Genomic DNA, 23,353 nt, shown 5'->3' on the forward strand with positions numbered 1-23,353 from the left:
ATTTCGCAGTGACTTCAAAATCAACATCACTATTTAGAATTAAATTCCTACAACTCATCATTTCTATTCATTCATTTTTTACCCATTTTCTTTCTCTTTCAGCTTGTGGCTTTTCTTGTGAAAGATTTCTTGGCCTTTCTCTCACTCCTTCACCGCTTCTTTCCTTTTCTTCCTCTGGCAAAACTCTCTTTCTCTTCCCGGGTTTCACTTCATTTTTCTCTCTTTGGTTCACTTGTTCTGACATCTTTTTAAAGTGTGTATAGTGGTGATTATTGTGTTGCGCTGTTTGAGTTGTTCTCGGTGGAAAAACCCGATAAATATGAAATTATCTGCAGACAAAAATAAGTTCTGTAGGCGCGCTCGCGCTTCTCGTTCCAGCCAAAATCAAACAGACGATCAGAATCGCGAGGGGCGGGGCCGGCTGGGATCCCTTTGTGTCGATGAAAAATCAACTCGATGGGTTGCCAGATTTTCTTCAGTATGGAGTTCCGCTAAAATGACTTTTCTTTGTTTGAACACAGACTTCTGATTGGCTGCCCAATACAGGCTTCTCATTGGCTAAAACATACCTTCCACGATCTAAAATAAAACCGACCTGCTCATATTTCTTACCATGACATTTTCAGGGTTTTACAACTTCATGGCAAGTCTGTGTTTGTCACACGAAATGCCCTCACAATGATAAGGGGTGAAGAACACAAGATGGTTACACACACAAGACCCTCTGAACATTTTAAACTCGCTGTTCTTTGGCTCAGCTTAATAGAGCTTAGTGTCAGAATACCTCCAAAGTATAATATTATAAATTCAAGTGAAATAGTACAATATAATTTCACCATTAGCTGAGAAAAATAATTGTAGCAAACTAACATAGGAGTGTGTGTGTGTGTGTGTGTGTGTGTGTGTGTGTGTGTGTGTGTGTGAGGCCCATAAAATATTGAAATGAGAGAGTACTGTCTTCCTAAACTGGCTGTCAAAGGAACATTCCACAGTCTGACCCCTGTAAAACAGAGCCTGTCCCAAAAGATAAGATAACTGAAGCCAAATGAACAGAAATCTTAACACATTTTGATGCTCTAAACAGCAATCCTGAGGTATAGAATAATCTTACATGTCATGAAAGCAACTGAAGTGATTTTCAGTGAGGAAAACTTGCTCTAGGCTCAGCTAAAGCTCAATAATCTCCACCCCGCTCAACTCTTGCTCCTCTGTGTTTACATTTAATCTCAGTAGTCACAAAAATTAATTCAGTAACATACATACATGCCAACCTTTTCACAAGAAAAAGAGGTAGATTTTACTCGCGCACGGTACCGTTGCACAAATTGCCAATTTCAAATTTTGGCGGACAATTGTTTTTAAAGATGTTGCTACTAATTCACTTTAAACAAAGCATAAAACACAACTAAACATAAATAGGAATCAAATAAGTACATTTTATTACACAGATTTGATCATCTGATCTAATGTAATGCTTTATATATTGCAGATTTAGCATTTGTCACAAGTTTTTCATCTGGACTCCAGCTGAAACAAGTGGTGTCTTTGAAAATGTTAATTTTGGATGCCAGAATACCACACAATGTATTCCTAATCCCATGGGTGTCTTCATATACACTGGCTTTTGCATGTCCATCTTTCCCTTTCCCCAGCTGACTTCTTTGGTCTGTTGTAATTTTCTTCACCATGCTGAAGAGAGATTCACAATGAGCATTACTGTGTGGAATTAACAGAATATTCATGGCCACTGTGGACAATGTCTGATACCTGAGCTGGCCAGTTACATTATCTCTTACTCTCCCAACAGCTACCCAATAAGCATCTACTCTGTCTCCTAATTTGAAGGCAGGCACATCACAGTCACTATGGTATGGAATGTGCAAAACTCCCTGCACAATGTACACTCTAAAAAATAATGGGGCCAGTACCGGTTCTTCAGGGCGATGCCATAGAAGAACCTTTTTCAGGGCTTCAAAGAACCGTTCATGCAACAGTTCTTTAAAGAACCATTTAAACCATTTGTTTGAGCAGTGAAGACAGATTTGTGTAAACATAGCCTATGTGCATTGACCAGCAAATGGTAAGAGAATGCCAGGCTCTGAAGAACCATTTCCAATGTGAAGAACCTTTCGCATAATGTAATGGTTCATTACAGAGTTTTGACTCTCCATGGAACCATCCAGAGATTTGAAGAACCACTGAAGCACCTTTATTTTTTAGAGTGTATCCTTTGAATGTCCTGTAAGAGAGGAGGGCATAATCTTGATCAGTTCAAGCAAAGAAGTCATGGAAGCTTTCTCCCTGTGCCTGGGCTCAAGAACAGCAGCATGTTTCACAACTGGGTCATGAAGAGGGAATTTCTTTGCCATGTAGTTCAGACAATTTAGATAGAAAGAGCAAACTTCACTTCTAAATTTTTTAACTGCAGATGTCCCTTCAATATCATCTTTCTCTATGGCCTCCATTGCCTGATAGCCAATGAAAAGGTCGTCATCTGTTTTCTGCACTTTGAAGTCGTTGAAGTCAATGGCCAGAATGTCCTTTTCATTCATGTGCTCTGGCAATATGAGACAGCTCATTATGGATCGGAACAAGTTGAGCATGCTTGTGTGGAGCAGGTGAATCATTGGTACCTCAGATTGCAGCAACAAATTAAATGAATCGAAGAGAGGCATAACTGCATGCAGAAACAAGATGTACAGTTTACATGTAGGCTGTTTGAATATTGAAACAAGTCTCCATTCTCATGCTGTACCCTTCTGGATTGATACTCTCTTCTGCTTGTGTGGACCTTTTCCTCCAGGACTCTCATATGCATCATCCTCATCATCCTCAAAGTGCGTTAGGAAGTAACTTCTCAGTCCATCCCACAATTCCAGTGTTCTGTCAAGACACTTGTGCAGGCTCAACCATCTGGTGCTCACATGCTTCAGTACTTTCTTCACTGTAACATCACAAAACTCGAGCATTTCTTTAAGTTGGTCCTTCCGTTTTGCGCTGAAAATATAAAAGGAAATAATTGTACACTATTGCATTCCCTCAGGTGTTTATTTTATAAATATCATATATCAGAGTTCAAAATAGCAATAAATATTAAATAAAAAATAGTAAAGTGTAAACAACATATTTTATCAAGGAACATGTCAGTTCAAAATATCAATAAATATTACATAATAATATTAGCAAAAAATTGTCAAAGGAAACTTTAATAAATGTTTGAATTGCAGTAATGCTCACCTTTTCTGGAAATGATAGTAGAGATCTATGAGGAAATCTTTTGCATCAAACCCATTCAGAGCCTTTCCTCCATTTTTTGCAGCAAGAGCACTCAGATGACATGGACAACCCATCAGATAAATATCCGAGTTCTTCTTTAGCAAGTGTCCTAGTACACCACGTTGTTTACCAGTCATAACAGATGCATTATCAGATGAAAATGCAACACACTGCTCCAAATTTAAACCAACTTTTGTCAGAGAATCCACTATTGCATCAGCTATATTTTCCCCAGTTGCAGAGTTAATAACCGGCATATCAATAAAAGATGTTGTTATCAACCCAGTGTTTTCATCCACGTGTGTAATGAGAATGGGAAAATATTTGTCATCTTCATCACTACTGCCATCAGTTGCAAGTGAAAAGAGCATTTTACACTATGTTCAGACTGCAACCTGAAACGACCCATATCCGATTTGTTGTGAAATCCGATTTTTTTGTTAGGCCGTTCACATTACCAATTATATGAGACTTGTATGCGATCTCCAATATGAACGGAAAACGACCAAAAGTGTCCTGCATGCGCAAATTGACACATAATATAAGCACATCTACGTAATACGTAAACAAAAAAAAAAGCGCACTCTTCAAGTTTGCAAGTAAAGCATGGAGATGAGGCGAGACCTGGCGATGTGGTTTTTGTGGCGGCGGCGGAACTCACACAATAATCTGATTAATGTGGGCAGCAGACTAATGAGACCGAAGGTGTCAAATTACTGGAAATTTCCAGAACAATCTTATAATCTTGTAATACAGGATGGTTTAACATCCAGGTCCCTACCAAATCCACCATTAGCTGCAGTGCTTAATTTGTAAAGTGCCAGAGCGCAGAGGATGACTGGCTCTGGTGCGGAAAAAAAAGAAGGGGGGGGGCGCTTCTGGGCATGTATTGTAATAACACTGCAAATTAAGTTCATCTGCGAAAAACCCCGCTCACACTCTGCACTTGAGATAGGGACAGTGTTGATCGCGGCCAAGAGGCCCTTCAGTTCATCTGGGATGAATTCTCCATTACTTTCCCTGAATTCCCTGAATGCCCTGATGACATGTCGTGGGTCATTGATGCAAAACTGCTGGCAGAGCGCTTCCACTTCTTTTTCCCCGAACAGCGCGTCTTCCTCCCGCGGCCACGGAAGTGTGCACCCTCCTTTTCCGTAATATGCAAACAGATATTTTGTGGATGTCGTTTCATGAGAGAAATCACCAACAAGACAGATATCAAAATCAGACATTAACACTAAATAAGCTTGCATTTATTTATTTATTTAATTATTTGTTTTTGGTTTTTTTTGTTACATAGTCAAGAGAGGTGGCGGATCACTGGATCCAGTGTAAATAGCTGCCGGAGCCAATGTCCGAGGTTCCGGAGCGTGCTCCGGCTTGCTCCCCCTCTAATTAAGCCCTGATTAGCTTGATCAATTCTATAAAAGTCTATTTAAATTCTGAAAACTGTACAAATGTTGTTGTTTTCCACCAAAGAGGCGGGATTAGCCAACGCAGAATAGTGACGTTTGTCTCTTGTTGATGATGTGTAGGTCGCATGAATGCGACCTGTCCGGTCAGACTGCAGTCACATGTGAAAATAACGGATATGCATCGGAATTAGGACCACATATCCAAGCGGCCTGGGTCGCATGTGAAAAAATCGGATCTGTGTCGTTCAGATTGTCAATAACAAATCGGATACAGGTCGCATATGGGCAAAAAAATCGGATATGGGTCGTTTCAGGGTGCAGTCTGAACGTAGTCTTATTCTTGCCAACAAAGTCCGTCACTTTCTTAACTGCATCCCCTCCAATACACATGCTCATGTGTGTTGTTTTTGTACAACCACATGAGTACTGTTTCGCAATATTGCTATCTGGACACAGTTTTGGTAATAATTTTGTGAAATGATCACTCAGAGTCAAAGGCAAATTCCATTAAAAATCCCGTAAATAACACTTCAGCGTGTGTTGCGCCTGTAGTTTTGCTGTTTGGTAGGAACATAAATTTTGATGTGTTACTCACTGCTCTGGAGTTACTTTTATGCTTTTCTGTTCCAATATGCTGAGTTAGGTCATTATATCCACCATTTGAGATTGCGAAATCAACTCAACAATGCTCACAGAAAGCATGGTTTTCTCCTTTGCGTGATGCTTTTATAAAGGGATGACTATCTGTCCACTTTGTCTTAAACTTATTCTGATATCTAGTTTGTGACTTTTTCTTCTCTGGTGTAGCCATATTCCACGTTTTATCCTTACTAGAATCTAAGCAATTTTATCACAAACACACCACATGCACACTGCCAACGAAACTGGAAATAGAGAAGTGAGCAAATGGCACCGAACGAATAAATGGTTGGTCTTGCGCATTTCCGGTATTCATGATGCCAAAATAATGCATGAACCACTGGCAAAGCACGTTCAGAACTTAGTGTGGGATTTTTTTTCTGAGAAATCTAAAAAACGTTGACATTATGTACAAAAGCGGTAGGCGTTGACAGAAGTTAAAAACCGATAGTTTACTGCACAAATCGGTAGTGTTGGTGTGTCTGAACATGGCTTCATATTGGGTGGCATGATGGTATAGTGGTTAGCACTATCGCCTCACAGCAAGAAGGTCCTGGGTTCGAACCCAGCGGCCAAAGAGGGCCTTTCTGTGTGGAGTTTGCATGCTCTCCCCGTGTCCACATGGGTTTCGTCCGGGTGCTCCGGTTTCCCCCACAGTCCAAAGGCATGCAGGTTAGGCTAATTGGTGGCTCTAAGGCCCAATCCCAATTCTAATTTCTACCCCTCCCCCTTCCCCTTGGCCCTTCCCCTTGAAACTGAGCTACAAGGGATAGGGCTTGAAATTCAACCCCTACGTATTGGGATAGCCCTTCAACGATCGCATACGTCATCACGTACCTCCGTCAGCGTTTACGTTAGCAAAACGCGACCAAATGCATCATTGGCTGCGACCAGCCGCTACAGTCAGAGCCAGAGGCAGAACCGGAAATCTCTGCTGAAATGCCGTCTGCTGCTGTTGTGATCACTGTGTCCTGGGCTATAGGCCTCTTTTTATGGTTGTCTGCAGCTAAACGGAGAAATGCCAGTAGACGAAGACGTTTACGACACCTGGGAGCAATAATTAACGATTTGATGGTATGTATAATGTAACGTTACGACAAAACACGTTAGTTTAGCCAAGCTACACAACATACAAGCTAGCGTTAGCATGTATTGGTTACTTTGCATCCTATCGCTTGTGATACACATGAATACATTTTTTCTGTGTTCATCTGATAACTGAAAATAATGAAAATGTGAAGCATGGATGCATGGTAGGTACAGTGAATTCGTTGGTTGGGTGAATGGAAGGCCACAGACACTAGCTAAACAAATCCTTCCTTTTCTTTTTCAGACGAGTCATCCTACATACTGTAGACTGGATTACAAGATGCCCATCCTGCGTCTGTGGTTCAATGTAGAGTCAGAGTTGAAATGGGACTTTCGCCTCAGCAGAAGGGCTATGGACAGTGTGCAGAGACTGCTACAAACAGAACAGGACCATGGCTGGGGTAGTCAGCTAGAAGTCATTGTCTATGTCTACTGGCTGGCTCATGGACTGTCTTATACCGTTGTCTCCAGAGTTTTCAATATACCCAAATCCACAGTTCACCGCATTGTCCACAAAGTAGCAAATAAGATCTGCACCAATCTGCACCGTGCCATCTCTTTCCCCAAGACTGGAGAGCTGCATGCAGTCGGCCAAGGATTTGCCCAACTTTCAGGGAGCCCTGCATTCAGCAATGTTGTGGGTGCAATAGACGGAAGCCACATACGGATTAAGCCACCAGCACGGCACAGAATAGACTATTTGAATTACAAAGGATTCTATTCAATTAACATGCAGGCAATATGTGATTCCAGTGGAAAGTTTTTGGACATCTTTGTTGGCTACCCGGGGTCAGTTCACGACACACGAGTCATGAAAAACAGCAGGTTTTATACAGCAAGACGGTACCCTCCACCAGGCTACATTCTCCTAGGAGATGGTGGCTATCCATGTTTGGACACACGTATCTGCCTCATTACACCATACAAGGAGCCAGTTACTGGACCAGTGCAGGGGCGCTTCAATCATTACCATGCCAAGGGCCGCAGCATAATCGAAAGGGCTTTTGGCGTAATGAAGAGCAGGTGGAGGTGTACTCTTTTCAAAGCCCTGGAGATTAAACCGATCTTTGCACCTCAGGTCATTGCATCCTGTGCCTTTCTGCACAACATCTGTCTGGAGAATGGGGACCTGCTGGAGCCAGATGACGATGTGGTACAGGACCTGCTAGATCCCCAACCTCCCCGGGAGCCCCTAGCAGCTAATGAGACATCTGGAAATGCATCAAGGGACAGACTGGCTGCCCAGCTGTGACTTTGTAGGCTTGTGGAGTGTACTTTTTTTTTTAATACTGAAACTTATTTAAAATCTTCTTTTTTGACACTTGTTTTTGATTGACCTCAGGAATGTATATTGTTATTTTTTTTATCCTAATACATCTTTTCATGCCAATATCCGTTTCAGATGTTATTAATGTGTGGTTGGTGTGGTAATCATGCTCTCAAACTGGTAAAAAAAACATAGTGCACTTTATTAGGCTGCTACATTATTCAAATGTACTAGCGGTACTCCTGTTGCATGATTTATGAAAAAATAAAAAAAATAAAAAAAAATATATATATATAAATATATATATATTTATATATATAAATTATATATATATATATATATATATATATATATATATATATATATATATATTTATTTATATATTTATTTATATATAAATATTTAAATATAAATATTTATTTATATATATAAATATATATATATATATATATATATATATATATATATATATATATATATATATATATATAAAGAAAAATAGAAAAGTATTTTAGTAAAGTAAAAAAAAAACCAGCTGCTTATCCCTTCACATCAGTCAGCGTTGAATTGCAAAAAGTCAGTCAAACATGTAAACATTGCACACAATAGAACACATTAAGAACTTCAAATAAGTCAGCGTTGAATTGCAAAAAGTCAGTCAAACATGTAAACATTGCACACAATAGAACACATTAAGAACACATTAAAAAGAACTTCAAATGAAAAAGAGAAATAAATAAAAATGGGAAGAACTGTACTGAAACAAAAGTATTAAATCGAGTCAACTTTCTTATATTTGAGACATGTAAAGTTTGTCTTTACCTGACATGTTTGTACGGTGTAGCTTCCGTCTTCCTCAGAGGGTCACACTGGTGTTGGGGTGTGACGTGCGCATGTCACACGCCAACACCAGTGTGACCCTCCGAGGAAGACGGAAACTACACAGTCCAAACATGTCAGGTAAAGACAAACTTTACATGTCTCAAATATAAGAAAGTTGACTTGATTTAACAAGAAGACAAAATGAACTCAAAGTTTTTCTACCAACTTTTCAAAAAGACCCAAAAAGCGCTCCGTCTTCTCCTCGGTCTCCTCATGGCGCTTCTGCGCCTTCTCACTCTCCTGTGCAAGGAAATTTATCAAGTCTAACTTCCTCTTCCTCTTCTTCTTTGGGGACGGGGTTGGGGGAATAGGAGCAGGGCTAGAGGTAGTACATGTGTCAGCATCAGAGGTGCTGGCTGCCATGGGAAAAAAGGTGTCTGAGGAGGGCCCGGCGATTTCCTGAAATGAAGAAAATATTACATTTAAGTAGATGCTTTTTTCCAAAGCGAGAAAAAAATGTGAAGGTATTTTAGTCCAGAATTGGTTGGTGTGTACAATTCAAGTAAGTTGAAATATAGTTTTTGAAAACAAAAAGAATAACATACTGGTTTGCATTCCACAACGTTAAACCATACACATTATCAGTCTTTACAAAGACCACCAAAAAAATAATCCATGGCAGCATCTTTACCATCAGAAGTGTGGGATCAGCATCAGGACAAAATGATTCCACTACCACTGGAGGGTCAATGGATGGCCTGGATCCCAACACCTCGTGCATGTCCTCAAAAAACTGCCATGTGCACGCAGTTGTTTGGCCCTCATCTGTCCCACTCCCAGAGAGTGGATTTTTCAGCTCCTGCAGTAAGCAAATAGAAATTTGTATTTATGAAAACATCCTTGCATTGCTAACTGAAAATCATTTAAATAATACATTCATCCATCTACTAGAACGACATTGCTGCCCACATACCTTATACTTCTTTTTCAAGTTCTCCCACTTTTTTGATGCTTGCTGGGAGGTCACCTTTCCCTCCAGGCCAAGCTCCTTGATCAGCGTCCTGTATCATAAATATGAGGAGTGATGTAAACCCTGTGAAGAGCAAGCTAATGAAGGGTGTGATTTGTTAACTAACAACACTGAATGGGATATCTTTGGCGCTTCGTGCACCACATCCGACAGAATGAGGTGTCAGAACACTCATGTAAACAATAAAAGCGAGAACACGCAGTCAAGCAACCGAAATACTCACTCCCAAAGCTTTTTAGCAGCAGCTCTAGATTTCAGAAATCGCTGCTCATTCTCAGCTCGAAAACGAATCAAGCGGCGTGTTTCCTCTGGATTCCCTGCAAGAGCACAGGGATGGGAAGCTGGTTAACGTAACGACACAACAGAAAAAGCAGATCCTCTGTTGTTTGTAATTACTTGAGCTAACTGCTAAATAACAACTTTGTTCACAATTTTCATTGCATCAACCGATCACACAACGTTAATGTTTATAGTACGTTAACGTTAATAGGCTAGTTAACACAATTGTAGAACGGTTATAATGGAGAAAATACTTACATTTATGAAAATCTTTCGCCGCGGGAACCGCCATCTTTCTGAAATCCGCATGAAATCTCACTGAAATCCGCATGGCATTGTGGGAAATCACTCAAACCCCTTCGTTCGGAGTCAGCTCCAGGAAAATCTCCGTTTGGAGGGGTACAGAAGCCCTCCCCCTTCCCCTACCCCTCTGCGTTAACTGGGATTGGGATACCCCTACCCCTTCACATGAACACGCAAAATGGAGGGGAAGGGCTAAGGGGTTGGTCCAAGGGGTGAAATGGGATTCGGCCTTTGTGTCTATTTGTTGGCCCTGCAATGACCTGGCGACTTGTCCAGGGTGTTCCCTGACTCTCACCCATAGTCAGCTGGGATAGGCTCCAGCTTGCCTGTGACCCTGTAGAACAGGATAAGTGGCTACAGACGATGGATGGATGGGCTTCATACTGGCATTTACTGACAAAGTATCACGAGTCCCTTTTGGACCCCTTCTTTAGATCCTGTGTGCAATAGCAGGCATAAAAGACAATGTGTTTTTTTATGTGCTTTTGCTCTGCTGTGCGCATTGCACACATGGATTATAACTAGAAACATTAAAATATTATAGTCACACTTTAATGTGTAATCTAGGCCCTTTTTATGTCTTGTTCACTATTTGGCATGCACAATGTACTGTAAATGAGCAGCAGATAAATAAATAAAAAGAAAATTTACCATACATTATTTATTTATATGCAATTTAAAACAAGGCCAAGTACATCAATATTTGGACATTGACCGAGTCATTGTTATTGGCTCTGTGATGCTCTGTGAGTAAAATTTCTCTGTGTGCCTTCATCTGAGGAGGTGGCTGTTTATAAAATTGTACACAGGACAGTAGTGTAAGAGCAGTGCTAATCTTCACTAACAGCTGAATGTGCTCATGTGCAACTACAAACAGGGGTTCTGTTACCCGAGAATGGAATCTGCTCATGTTACAGATCTGACCTACATAGCTGTATCTGCTTGAAATAAGTGGGATAATTTAGATATACTTGAATAAAATGACCATGTTCACTGAACCCTGAACATACCCTGATTGTCACCATCACTAGCTAACTAGTTTATCAGTATTGTGCTGATTAGCAAATGCAACTTAAACACACTAGTTAAGCGTAAGGTGGAAAATGTAGTGAGCCATTAGCTGCTTACCTTAATCTGGAATATACCATTAAAAGCCAGTTCAGATTCACTGTCACTCATGCATTTTTGTACCTAAACAATGTTCAGTGTGACATCAAGAAAACTACTGTTTATTACTGGAGATGACGACACATGTGAAAAGTTATTGTACTTACCTGGAAATAATAATGTAAATAAAATAAGCATTAGCATTTAATAGAAAGAATATATTATTTTTCATCTCTCATCACACAAGATCATTTTAGTTGTGTTAAATCCAGTGATGTTGAACAAAACTCTTAAATATCATCAACATAGCACACTGCATTTTTGACTCTATCATGGGAAAGGCCTTTTGTTATGAAGTTAAATGTTATTTAAAAAAAAAAATTAAACTTGAATGGGATAGTCAACGATTATTATATCCTCATGGCTCACTGCATTAGCAACACTGCTAAAGTCACTAACACAAGCTAATATCGAACCATTAACACCACAGTTGATACCTTTCCCATGTTCTTCCCCCGACTGTGGTCAAGAGATACATGGGAGCATCTGTGTGCAGGTAGCCAAAGCTAATACTTTGTTTTGAGTGGCTTTATTACCATTAAACAAATACAGTTGAAAACAAATGTCTGCTTTGCATCACTTTTTTTTCCTTTTCCCTTATTTCTCCAGGACTACATTACCCACAATGCATTGTTGTTAAAGCAGCTTCCCGACATTTTACAACACAGTGCAGGTGGAAGATAATGACATTACCCAACATGGCATTTGTTCTAAATGAATGAATGAATACACAAACAAATGATGCTCTTCATTCAAACTGCAGTGCTCTAAATATTTTGATCGATTATGCAACATATTGCTTCATCGGTTGCAGATTTAATAAAATATTTACAGGGATTTCCTTTTCAGGAAATTTCTAAGGAAACTCTCACCTTTCTCCTTCATGGTCCTGCCTTCAGGTGAAGAGATTTGGTGCCATTTGGAGATGTTTTTGGCTGTGTTTGGAGAAACGTACACAGAATTTTAGGAGTTGAACAGAACTCAATCAAATTTGAGATTCAGATGGACAAGTACTTTGGGCATCCCAAAGAGCTGAAATTTGACGATCACCATTTACTTAAAAAAAAAAGTGAAATACTCAATTTTTTTGGAACTTTTCACTGAATATATTGTCCCAACCAGGTGAGGTTAAAAAAATAAATAAACTGTAGATGTAGATCCCGGACCTTCTTGCTGTGAGGCAACAGTGTTAACCACTACACCACCATGCTGCCGGAGTGTGACATGACAAATATATTCAATAGTGAATCCAGGCACTCCAAAACAGGCAGAAATCCCATTTACTGGCCTCTGGTTAAACCCATTACAGTCTGAAGGAGGTCAGGATTAAAATTAGACTACAGTTACCACTAGAGGGAGTCAAAGGCAATTTATTTTCACTTTTCAATCACTGGCCACCACATACTGAGTTACTGTAGCCTTCCTATGCAGAGATTTTTGTTTCTTTATTATCCGTACTCGCAGACACCGTGATCCACGCGAATGATATAATATACAAACGCAAGTACAAAATTCGTGACTTGTAAATTGGGATTGGCACAAAAGTGTACTGATTTATTCAAATGTTTGGAAACTTGTAAAATAAATCATACCAATTTTGTAGACATGCATCAGGTTTTGCATGTGCATCTGTACTGAAATTTCATTTGCGACTCCTACATTCTTTGTGTGAAGTGTTGAATGTGCATTTGCAGATCACCCAACGCGCAGATGAATCCTTGCGTCCGCTTGCGTAATTTTGAGACATTCATTTCGCACTTTTCCAATCCGATCCGCACACACAAAGGTCTCAACCCAGACGCCAGAGGCTTGCAGCCCTTCCCCCTCCAGTAGGTGGCAGTGTTGTCTGGCTCAGCTCAGAGCCGTATATCAGCTCACAAGTGTCCCTCTCCGTTCTTTTAGGGGTTATCTACTTAGCTAGTAATTTCTCACTGTCGCTACTGTATTTGGTAGATGAAATAAGGATCTGACAGGGGAGACCTGACAAGGTGACTAAGTGGGGTGATGCACATTTTAAAGAGAGTGGGTATTGACTTGATTATAAGACACGTTTTGAATAAGTCAAAGGACATAAATGTAATTGAGTTATTTTGCATATTCTTATGTGCATTTTTTTTATCCAAAAGTGTAATTATTACGTTAATGAACTAAGTGGGTGACATGGTTTAATGGGAATGTACATTTTGCAGGAAACAGTAGAGATGATGGCACGAAGATTGCTAGATGCTTTGTCAAAGGCTGCCAGTGTTACTACCAGACCAAATGCCGCTGCCACTACTCACACACCTGCCACGCCAGTCTCCACCCCTTCCATCACTACAGTGAATCAGGCTTTAAAAAGATACGTTACGTATAATATAAGATAAAGATATGAATTAAAGATGATAATTACTAAGTAACAAACTAAATAATAGAATTAATAATTGTGTGTATGGTAAAGGGTAAAAAGAGGTTAAGGCAGTGCAAATATGAGCTGAGACCAGCATTGGATATGGGCTAAATAAAGCCCAATATGTTGGGGGCCTGCACTAGGATGGATTGAAAAATACAGCAATAGATATAGATCAATAAGATGAAAGAAAACTATGTTAGTTTTCCATTTTTATAATATTGGCCTTTTCTTTCTTTTATTTTTGACCCCTTTGTAGGCAGTTTCCAAATATGTTCCAGACAAAACATGAGCCAAAGAGGGGGAAAGGCAGGTTCTCTACTTCTGTAAGGTCTAGTCCAGCTAAGACCATTAACCTGACGATTTTTGCCCTGCCTGGACCCACCACTCACACTCCAAAATCCTCCAAAGAATTGGAGTTAGCCCATGCAGGGCTAGGAAGAAGACTGGTGACGTTAACAGAGGACTGCAAACATGCTGATGTATGTTATTTTAGTTTATGTATGGAATTTGCTATGTGGAGGTCTCTGATCGCAACTGTTTTAATAATAAGTTGCCTTGCTATCAGGAAAACCAGGTGGTCTACACAAAACGCATTGCTTTGCTAATTCTTTAAAACTGTTTTGTTTTTCATGTCATAATGCAGCTTATGTGCCAAGGCTCAGCCCAGGCTCAATGTAATCCCTGTATGTATATGAAACTAACTTCATTTTGATTTGGCTATACCTAGATTGTGACGCAGATAGAAAATGAGTTCAAGAAATTCCACCCTCTTGAAGGAAGACGGATATTTTTCAAAGCAGCAGGTGTGTCATTTTGCTTTCTTTCCTAGGTCGATTAACTTAGGGTGTTGAAAGGTAATCCCACAATGACCTGTAATATTCCTGGATTCATTTTATGGTATGGCATAGGTGGCTGTGGCCAAAGGAAGCTCTCAGCTATTCCCATGGACACAGAGGGTTATTCAGGACAGCAGCTCCGTGCTGTAACCAACAATGGGAAAAATCACCTTTTCCTGGTTCCCTTGCAAGAGGAGTTGGACATGGAACCACTGCCCTATGATTCAGCTGAATTTGAGAGGATGCCACAAGTGCTCTGTCTAACTTGCAATGCCACCATGCCTCTTCAAATGTTGGCACTCCATGCTGCAAACTGCCAGCCAACAGTAAATGTGAGTGAGCATACAGTATCTATTGTAAATCATTAATAGAAGTAGTATGATTGTATGACTGCTATATTAATTAACCAATTACTAAATTAAAACTACAGGTGCAAGATGATGAGGTGGTCATAGAAGATGATACAGAGGAACAAGGGGTAAATGTACCCTCATTTGAACCATTTTACTTGAGGCAAATTAGTTACTGATGTGCACTTCTAAGTTTATGGGTTTCCTTCTGATGCTGTGTTCTGTGTAGGTGTATCCAATTTGCCAAAAAGAATTCCCTATATCTGTGCTGGCTAACCATGGCAGTGAGTGTGCAGAAAGGTAAATATAACTTTATTATGAAATATTTCCATGTGTAAAGTAAAAACTATATCTGTTTAATGACATTTACCTTTACCTGAACTAAAATTATTACAACTCTGCTTGATTGTGAAAGCTATTTGTGAGCATGCCTTAGATGTTTTTTTAATGTTCTGTTGATGAAAGGGCATACAGAGAGCCTGTAAAGGAGAACGTGAATGGCCCAGGTCCTTCATGGCCTTTGCAACCAGATATAGATGCGCCAGGTACATCATCTGGATATGTTGTGGACAGATCTCCACTAGTACCAGTTGAAACAGGTAACAAAAAAGTTCACACATGAAAATGTGCTTGGCATGGTATATTACATGATCACTGTCATTATAATTGCTCAAATTCCATTTTAGCTTCATTGATGTCATGGAAAACAGCAGACACCCCACAGAAAGCTATGCAGCTGTTTCTTGAAGAGCTGAGGCAAGGAGGGGTGAATCAGCCACCTCTGATGCTTACCCTGAATGCAATGGAGGATGATGAAGATCGGGACATCGCCCTCATTTCTTTTTACAAAACTGATCGTGCCAAAAGCCAGTGGGCAGCACCATTCCACTGCCGTATTATAGGTATACATTGACAGAGGCAACAACTTAACAGAATATTGATATTCACAATGATATTCACAATAGTCTGAAATTGTCACACTTGCTTGGGAACTAAAGGAAATGAGGAGAAGTAAAGTTTACAGCTGAAATTCAATTAATCTATGCCCACACTGTGAATTATGTTTCATTCTAGGGGATGCAGCCATTGGTGTGGGGGTCACAAGACACATTCTGTCATCAGCCATTTCCAAGCTGAAACATGGATTTAAGCTGAACTTAGGTTTGTACTTTTGTAAATCGGCCACATGATGGTACCACTGAAGTGTAACCCAGTTGTCACGTATGTGGATGTCTTACCACTGTAATAGATGTACTGTTTATTAAGTCCCTCACATCCCTGGTGAACATTGGCACATCAGAAATCGTTGAGTTGACCATACATTGAGTTGATTTGTGCTTCCTAGGAAATGCAGCCGTGACTACATTGCTTGAAGGACAAACTGACCACCTCATGCCCGTCTTATCTACATCCCTCCTTGAAAGTGACTTGCTTGTGATGGCTGGAAGGATGATTGGTCATTCTGTGATACATGGCGGTCCTACACTGTCAGGACTTAGTCCAGCAGTGGTGGATGCCTTGATATATTCCACAAAGGAGATGGCGGCATCAAAACTCTGTCTAGAAGACTGTTCTGATGTAGAACACTGGGAAACCATCAGTCTGGTGAGTGAAAAAGTTGTAGCCCATCATACCATAATTTTACGTTTCATGTTCAAAACCTGTTTATGTTGATGAGCCTTCATCCCTAGGTTATGAAAGAACGATGGACTGAGGAGGAGTCATCACAAATAAGGGAACTTTGCCTGAATTGGTACTGCCCAGTTCCAACCAATGAGACCAACAGATTGCTGCTCTTTCAGCAGCTTCTTTCTCATGTGGTAATGTGCTCCTGTTTTGTATCTGGATGATTGATGTAGTGGTTCTTCAAAGATTGTGATAAGTCAAAAAGTCCACATTTTGACTTGACCAACACGTTAGCTGACTAGACCAGTTATGTGTTTAGCTTTGGGTCACTGTTCCATTGCAGAGTGTTTTTCCAACCAAGCCTCAAGTTCCTGTACCTTTTTATGTTGTAAGAATGTAGCAATAAATCTAATCGTAAAATGAAGCAGTCCAGGCACCTGATCACATTTCTACCACAACTTTATATTTTGACATACACGTTATACTCCATTTTTTACAGGTGCTTGGCAGAGCACATGCCCAGATTAAACAAATAAGAAAGGGATCTGATCTGCTTTAATATCAACAGATCTTCATTTAAGGTACGTGAATCTTTTCATCATGGCACACCTTCAGCCTGTTCAGTGTGCTGAGTGCAGGATGTTTAGTCATTCTTCCTCCGTCACTAGCGATAGCTCTATTAGCTTTACTTGTGATAAGTGCAGATTAGTTAGCTCTCTGACGGAGAAGATTTCAGTGCTAGAAGCGCGTGTCCAGGCTTTAGAGCAGGTTAGTGAGCGTGAGAACAGTGTAGTTTCTGTTAGGGAAAGTCTGGACGCCCTAGGTGGAGTTAGCAATCCCCCAACTCCGGCATTAGAGCCCTTACAGCGGGGCGAATGGGTGACGGCTCGGCGGCATAAGCGTAGAGCCAAAGCTACCGCTGAGGCTCGCCCACGGGAGCACCACTCCTCTCCACGTCACGTGTCGAACAGGTTTGCTCTCCTTAGTGATGCACCCACTGAGAAACCTGAAAGAGCTCTGGTTATAGGGGACTCTATCATACGGCACGTGAAATTAGCTCAGCCTTTAGGGGCACCAGCAGCTTTAGTCAGGTGTATACCGGGAGCCAGGGCGCCGGACATAGCAGGTAATCTTAGGGTCCTAGGCAAGCACAGGTTCTCAAAGATAGTTATCCATGCAGGAGCTAATGATATACGCCTTCGTCAGTCTGAGGTTACTAAGAGTAACTTTGTAGAGGTGTTTAAATTAGCGAAGGCGATGTCCGATGCTGTAGTATGCTCTGGCCCCATCCCAATGCGGCGTGGCGATGTAGCTTACAGCAGGTTATGGTCGCTGAACTGCTGGCTGTCCAGGTGGTGCTCTGAAAACAGTGTGGGATTTATAGATAATTGGGCTAATTTTGAGGGCACTGCTGGCCTGTTAGGGCGGGACGGTATCCATCCCACTCGGGAAGGTGCTGCTCTCATTTCCTGCAGCATAGGTCATAGTCTCAGAACAGGCCTAGTTAATTTCTGACAATCCAGAGCCAAGGCCAGGGAGCAGACGAACAGGCTAAACCGACTGTCTGCTAGCTGCACAGAGTCGTCACTCAGGGCCCACTACATCGAGACTGTGTCTGTTCCCCGAGCTCAACAAAAAGGTAGAAATTTTCAGAGAGTTTGTTCCAGTAACCTAATCAATATAAAATTAGATCAGACTGACTGTACAGCTGCTGCCAGCACCTTTGATCTAAAGGTGGGGCTATTAAATATTAGATCTCTTACATCTAAAGCGCTAATGGTTAATGAACTCATTACTGATCAGGAGTTTAATGTACTGTGTTTAACAGAAACATGGATTAAGCCAAATGAATATATAGCATTAAATGAAGCGAGTCCTCCTGGATACAGTTATATACACCAGCCTCGTCTAACTGGCAGAGGAGGAGGCGTCGCGGTTATTTATAACGATTATCTAGGTGTAACACACAAACCTGGTTATAAATTTAATACATTTGAAGTTCTTCATACTCATATAATGTATGTAGCCTTGAAAAATAAGTCTACCCAGTTAATTCCATTGCTTATTATTTACAGGCCCCCGGGGCCATATTCTGAGTTTCTTTCTGAATTTGCAGATTTTATCTCAGATTTGGTTATTTCCTTAGACAAAGCTTTAGTGTCGGAGATTTTAATATTCACTTTGATAACCCAGAAGACCCTTTAAAAACAGCGTTTGTGTCCATCTTAGATTCAGTCGGGATTAAGCAGAATGTCATAGGACCGACCCATAATGGTGGTCACACCCTTGATCTAATACTAACATTCAGATTAAACGTAGACAATATAGTCATACTTCCACAGTCTGAAGTTATCTCAGATCATTGTCTCATCTCATTCAAAATATGTCTGAGTAATAATATATGCACCTCACCACGCTACTGTATTAAACGTACTTTCACGTCAACTACTGCACAGAGCTTTATAAATGATCTCCCAGAGCTGTTAACTTTGATTGGGTCACTGTCAGCCCCTGCAGAACTCGATCAGGCAACTGAATGCTTAGAGTCAACATTCCGCCATACTTTAGATAATGTAGCTCCTCTACCCTTGTCAAAATGTTTTTTAGAATTCTATAGAAACTCTATAGAAAATCCTATATAAACCCCTCTTTCTATACAATCTCTATAGAACGCTATAGAACTAATACTCTATAGAAAATAGTTTCAATAGAAGTTGTATAGAAATAGTATAAATTCTATAGAAGTTGTACTCTATAGAAAACAGCTTCTATAGAGTCTCAACAGAATTCTATATAAATAGTAGTCTATAGAAAACGATTTCTATAGAATTGATACAGAGTTCTATAGAAGCTGTACTTTATTAGGGCCAACAGAATTTTATAAATTTCATAATGGTTATTTCCATAAAAACACAATTTGGTGGATTTTAAAGACCCTACAGAAATTCCAGTCTGAGACAAAAGGCCTTGCATCCAAAGAACAACTTCAGTACTTATCTCCAGTAAAAATGTTCTTTATTTTATTTATCTCACATAATAACACTTCTGATCAACAACTCAATTGATCCAAATGTAAATTACAGTTTAAGACAATTTAATAAATGTACTTCCAAAATAAACGCTGATATACGCTATACATTAATTTTCAGTCAAGCTCAATGGCATTTGGAAGAAGTGAAACAAACGTCTTTCTTTGTATTTTCATGTAAATATACTTATTTGCTATATCAGATAAATTACATGCTATCAATTCATTAGTGAGTTCAACCTCTCTAATTTGATGCCCCTTAACTTTATATATACCTGTATTTAACTGAAACATTATTCGAGTAGATGTTAAACATCGAAATATACAGTACAATTCTTTTTTACAGTTACATATATCATCTTCACATTCATTTTTACACACTGCAACCACTAACTGCAGGGTCCCAATCTGACCATCTCTTAAGTGAAAGCAGGAATTATTTCTTTCTTGTTTCTTATGCTTTAACTGTTCAGATACGAAATATAAACCATTCTGAAGAACTAATCGTGGGTATGCCTGGACAGTTCTATCTTTTAATGTTACACCAATATTATACAATGAACATAGCTGTTCAAAGTTGAGGGCAAGTCTGACAGGCAGGCCTAAAATACATACAGTCTCATTATATGCCTCTTTAATACCCTTAGCAAAACCATACACATTTTTTTGGAAAAAGCTTAAAAGGTTAGGGCTATTGGTAAAGGCCCCAATTGATAATGATGGTAATGACTTAATCAACATAAACTTTTCTGATATCTGCTTATGCACACAAGTTGTGCCATGAAACATTTTTGTGAGCTTTCCATTCATGCTCTCAAAAGGAAAAGTTGAATACACCCAGAGCTGTCCCCAGTTTTTCACACAATCCATTACATGGAGCAACTGATGGACATTGTAAGTCATACACTCTTTTCCATAAAGCTGTTGAAATTTAACTACAAAATCTATGAGTAATGATTCACATAGGTGAAAAGATTCATCATCTAGTTTGTCTGCAAGCAACAAATGCATAGCTGTTACAAGTGTCATCCAATGATCATGGTATTGTTTACCTAGGAACCCAACTGTCACAACACAGGAATAATGGAGAAGCCATGCTCTCCATTCACTAGCTTTCCAACTTTTTCTGTGTTGCAAGGCACCAGGAATACGTGTGATTTCCTTTGGTGGTCTTATACATTGAAGGCGGTCACTAAGGTGTTTTATGGAGTTACCAATGTAGAAATTTTTGGCATGATTTGAACTGTCAAGCCATAGACCTGCTACCTGGCGTGCAACACCCAAACATACAGAGTGCATATAGTCAACAACAAAATTGTTTACAATGTCAAAATACATTAAAAGAAACAAGATTGATGGACCTTTGACACCCATACAAGGTTTGTCCTGCTGAACAGCTGTTCTCGCATGTTCTATGTGAGAAGTTTTATTCCTCTTAACTGTTAGTTGTTTCTCCATACTATAAACCCTTGCATGCCCTCTACCAACTGAAACTACTTCACCTTGTGACAAACATCAATTACACCCACACCAACCATTGAACTGTGTCACATTTTGTACAAGACAGCGAGCTACTGAGTCACAAGAGCATGTTGTTACAAACACCCTACTGGTGTGGCTGTCATTTTCTGTACCCCACTTAAAGCCAGTATCTGATAGTGTATTCATTTCAGTGACAAAAGGTTTGAGGAAGGTATTCATGTCAGGTTTAGAGTCACCAAACCATAAGCCACCAAGAAAAATGTTTTTCCTTCTTATAGCATAAGGTAACTCATTAACCATTACCTGCAATGGCCATATTGAATACCTTGATGAAACAAATACTTGAACACCATCTGTGTTGAATGAAACAGTAATGTCATCATTCTCGAGAGGGAGTTTACGATATAATCGACCTCCATAGGAATCACAAAGTCCCCTTTTTGCCCCAATTTGTAGGTGTTTACAAATATCTTCATTCTGTAGCATAGATAACAATTGATCTTTAACATCAAATGTTATAAAATAATTGCCATTATCTATGCAGTCACTTACAGACACATTTGTGTCACAATTTTCACACCACATATCATTACTTCCAATGTAGGTTATACAAGAAGGGCAGTATGAGTGAAATCTTAGAGTGATGTCACTGTTTTTAAAGTTCTTCATAAAAAGATATTGGGAAGCAGGGAATACAGTTCCAGCTGGTAAATGTGCCTCCAAGACTGTCAGTAGGCTCTGCAGAGCTGTTCCACTCACATGATTCCTTATGATGTGTCCCATTATGAGTAGAATACTCTCTCGCCTTGTTATTTGGCACCCATCATAGAGGTTCTGATCCTGAAGATATAAAATAATATACGGTGTGAGCAAATCTGTATGTACATATTGTTTTTTGGCCATTCAGTCTGTCTACCATAATTCCTTCAAGATTTGACTTAAAATTTGTGAAGGGGTCAAATCATGCAGCGTGATATTATCATTATACAACTGGTTCACCACTACTGCAGAAGAGGAAATAAATTGTTAATTGGCCCAAATCACCACCAGCCGAGTCTTGACAAATCATTAGTTTAATTCCTACAATGAAATATCCTTAATTATGTCACTCACAAATTTCAATCCATAGACCGGGACGACCCAATTGGAAGTCCTCAACTCATTTTACATTTTTGTACTCACCAAATCATTAAGTCTCTCAGCCAGTTCTTCATCATTATATCTTTCATATTGATCGAGTTCACCATTTTCAAGATTCTGTAAACAATAATTAATAAATTTATGAATATTATCAGACATCCAGGTTAAATATATAGAAATGAAAATAAATTAAACAGTTCACTGGATTGTAGTTTTAAGTCCACGACGTTTCAAGCGACAACATAAGAGCTACAACTCCTCAGGACAAAATTCAGCAGTTTTCGAATCACACAGACATTACAGGACATTCGTTTACATTAAAAAATGTTTCCATACTAGACAGGGAGTCACGATGGTTTGAAAGGGGAGTAAAAGAAGCAGTTTATGAAAGAGCACTTTGCCCGAAACTGAATCGGAATGGAGGTTTAAGGTTTAAATTATCTAGAACATGGGATACAGCACTGCAACATAAGATAGGATTACCCAGGACAGGTCTACGCAATCAATGACGTCATATGGATGACGCAACTGAATATTTCCAGTATCATACAAACTTTCACCTGATGAAGTGATGGATATCGCTTGAAACGTCGTGGATAAAAACTATACAATCCAGTGAACTGTTTAATTTATTTTCATTTCTAAATAATTAATAAACAACTTTAGTACGGGTATGTCTATTTTCTATTTGGGCTCTTAATATCTATTCAAAATGGGTTTAGCATCTTAAGAAGCCAATCCTCCAACTTTTTACCCTACATGTATCCTCTCCAAAAATACCAAAAGTAACAAGCTGATTTTTGTCATATTAACTTATCTCTATTTCAAGAACCATAGGAAAATGCAACTCACCTCAGGGGTCGAATGACTGGTAGAAGAGAGAGACACTTCACTTTGACTTTCACCATCTGTCGATCCATTGCCCTCTTCACCTGCAATGAAATATTTATTATTACTCTTTTATTATTTTGATCAGACACAAGATATCTAAATACTGGGTGGGAGAAATTGGTGAATTTCACAATCCAACTGACTCTGATTATGTTAGTGCTTACCTCTTAACACTTCATTATTTTTGGGAACAACTTCATCTCCATCTTTGACTTTATTTTCCACATCACGGACACGGTCGTGTTGGGGTAAGCCTAGAAGTTCATCATCCTGTCCAAAAGAGTACTCACTGTCGTTTGATGTCAGAGATGTTTGCGATGA

The 23,353-nt window shown here is 39.6% G+C and overlaps 1 long non-coding RNA gene and 1 pseudogene across 1 annotated transcript; one reads left to right on the top strand and one right to left on the bottom strand.

Moving 5' to 3' along the window:
• The window catches only part of LOC132886016 (B-cell receptor CD22-like), a 160,977-nt pseudogene that overhangs the window by 58,090 nt on the left and 79,534 nt on the right, over window positions 1-23,353 (top strand).
• Window positions 21,357-23,047, bottom strand: LOC132882317 (uncharacterized). Its single transcript, XR_009654190.1, has 3 exons — window positions 22,994-23,047; window positions 22,184-22,258; window positions 21,357-21,841 (listed from the first exon to the last, which is right to left on the bottom strand). It is a non-coding gene; the product is annotated as an uncharacterized LOC132882317 (long non-coding RNA).

Source organism: Neoarius graeffei, chromosome 1 (assembly GCF_027579695.1).
Source record: "Neoarius graeffei isolate fNeoGra1 chromosome 1, fNeoGra1.pri, whole genome shotgun sequence".
Classification (NCBI taxonomy): domain Eukaryota; kingdom Metazoa; phylum Chordata; class Actinopteri; order Siluriformes; family Ariidae; genus Neoarius; species Neoarius graeffei.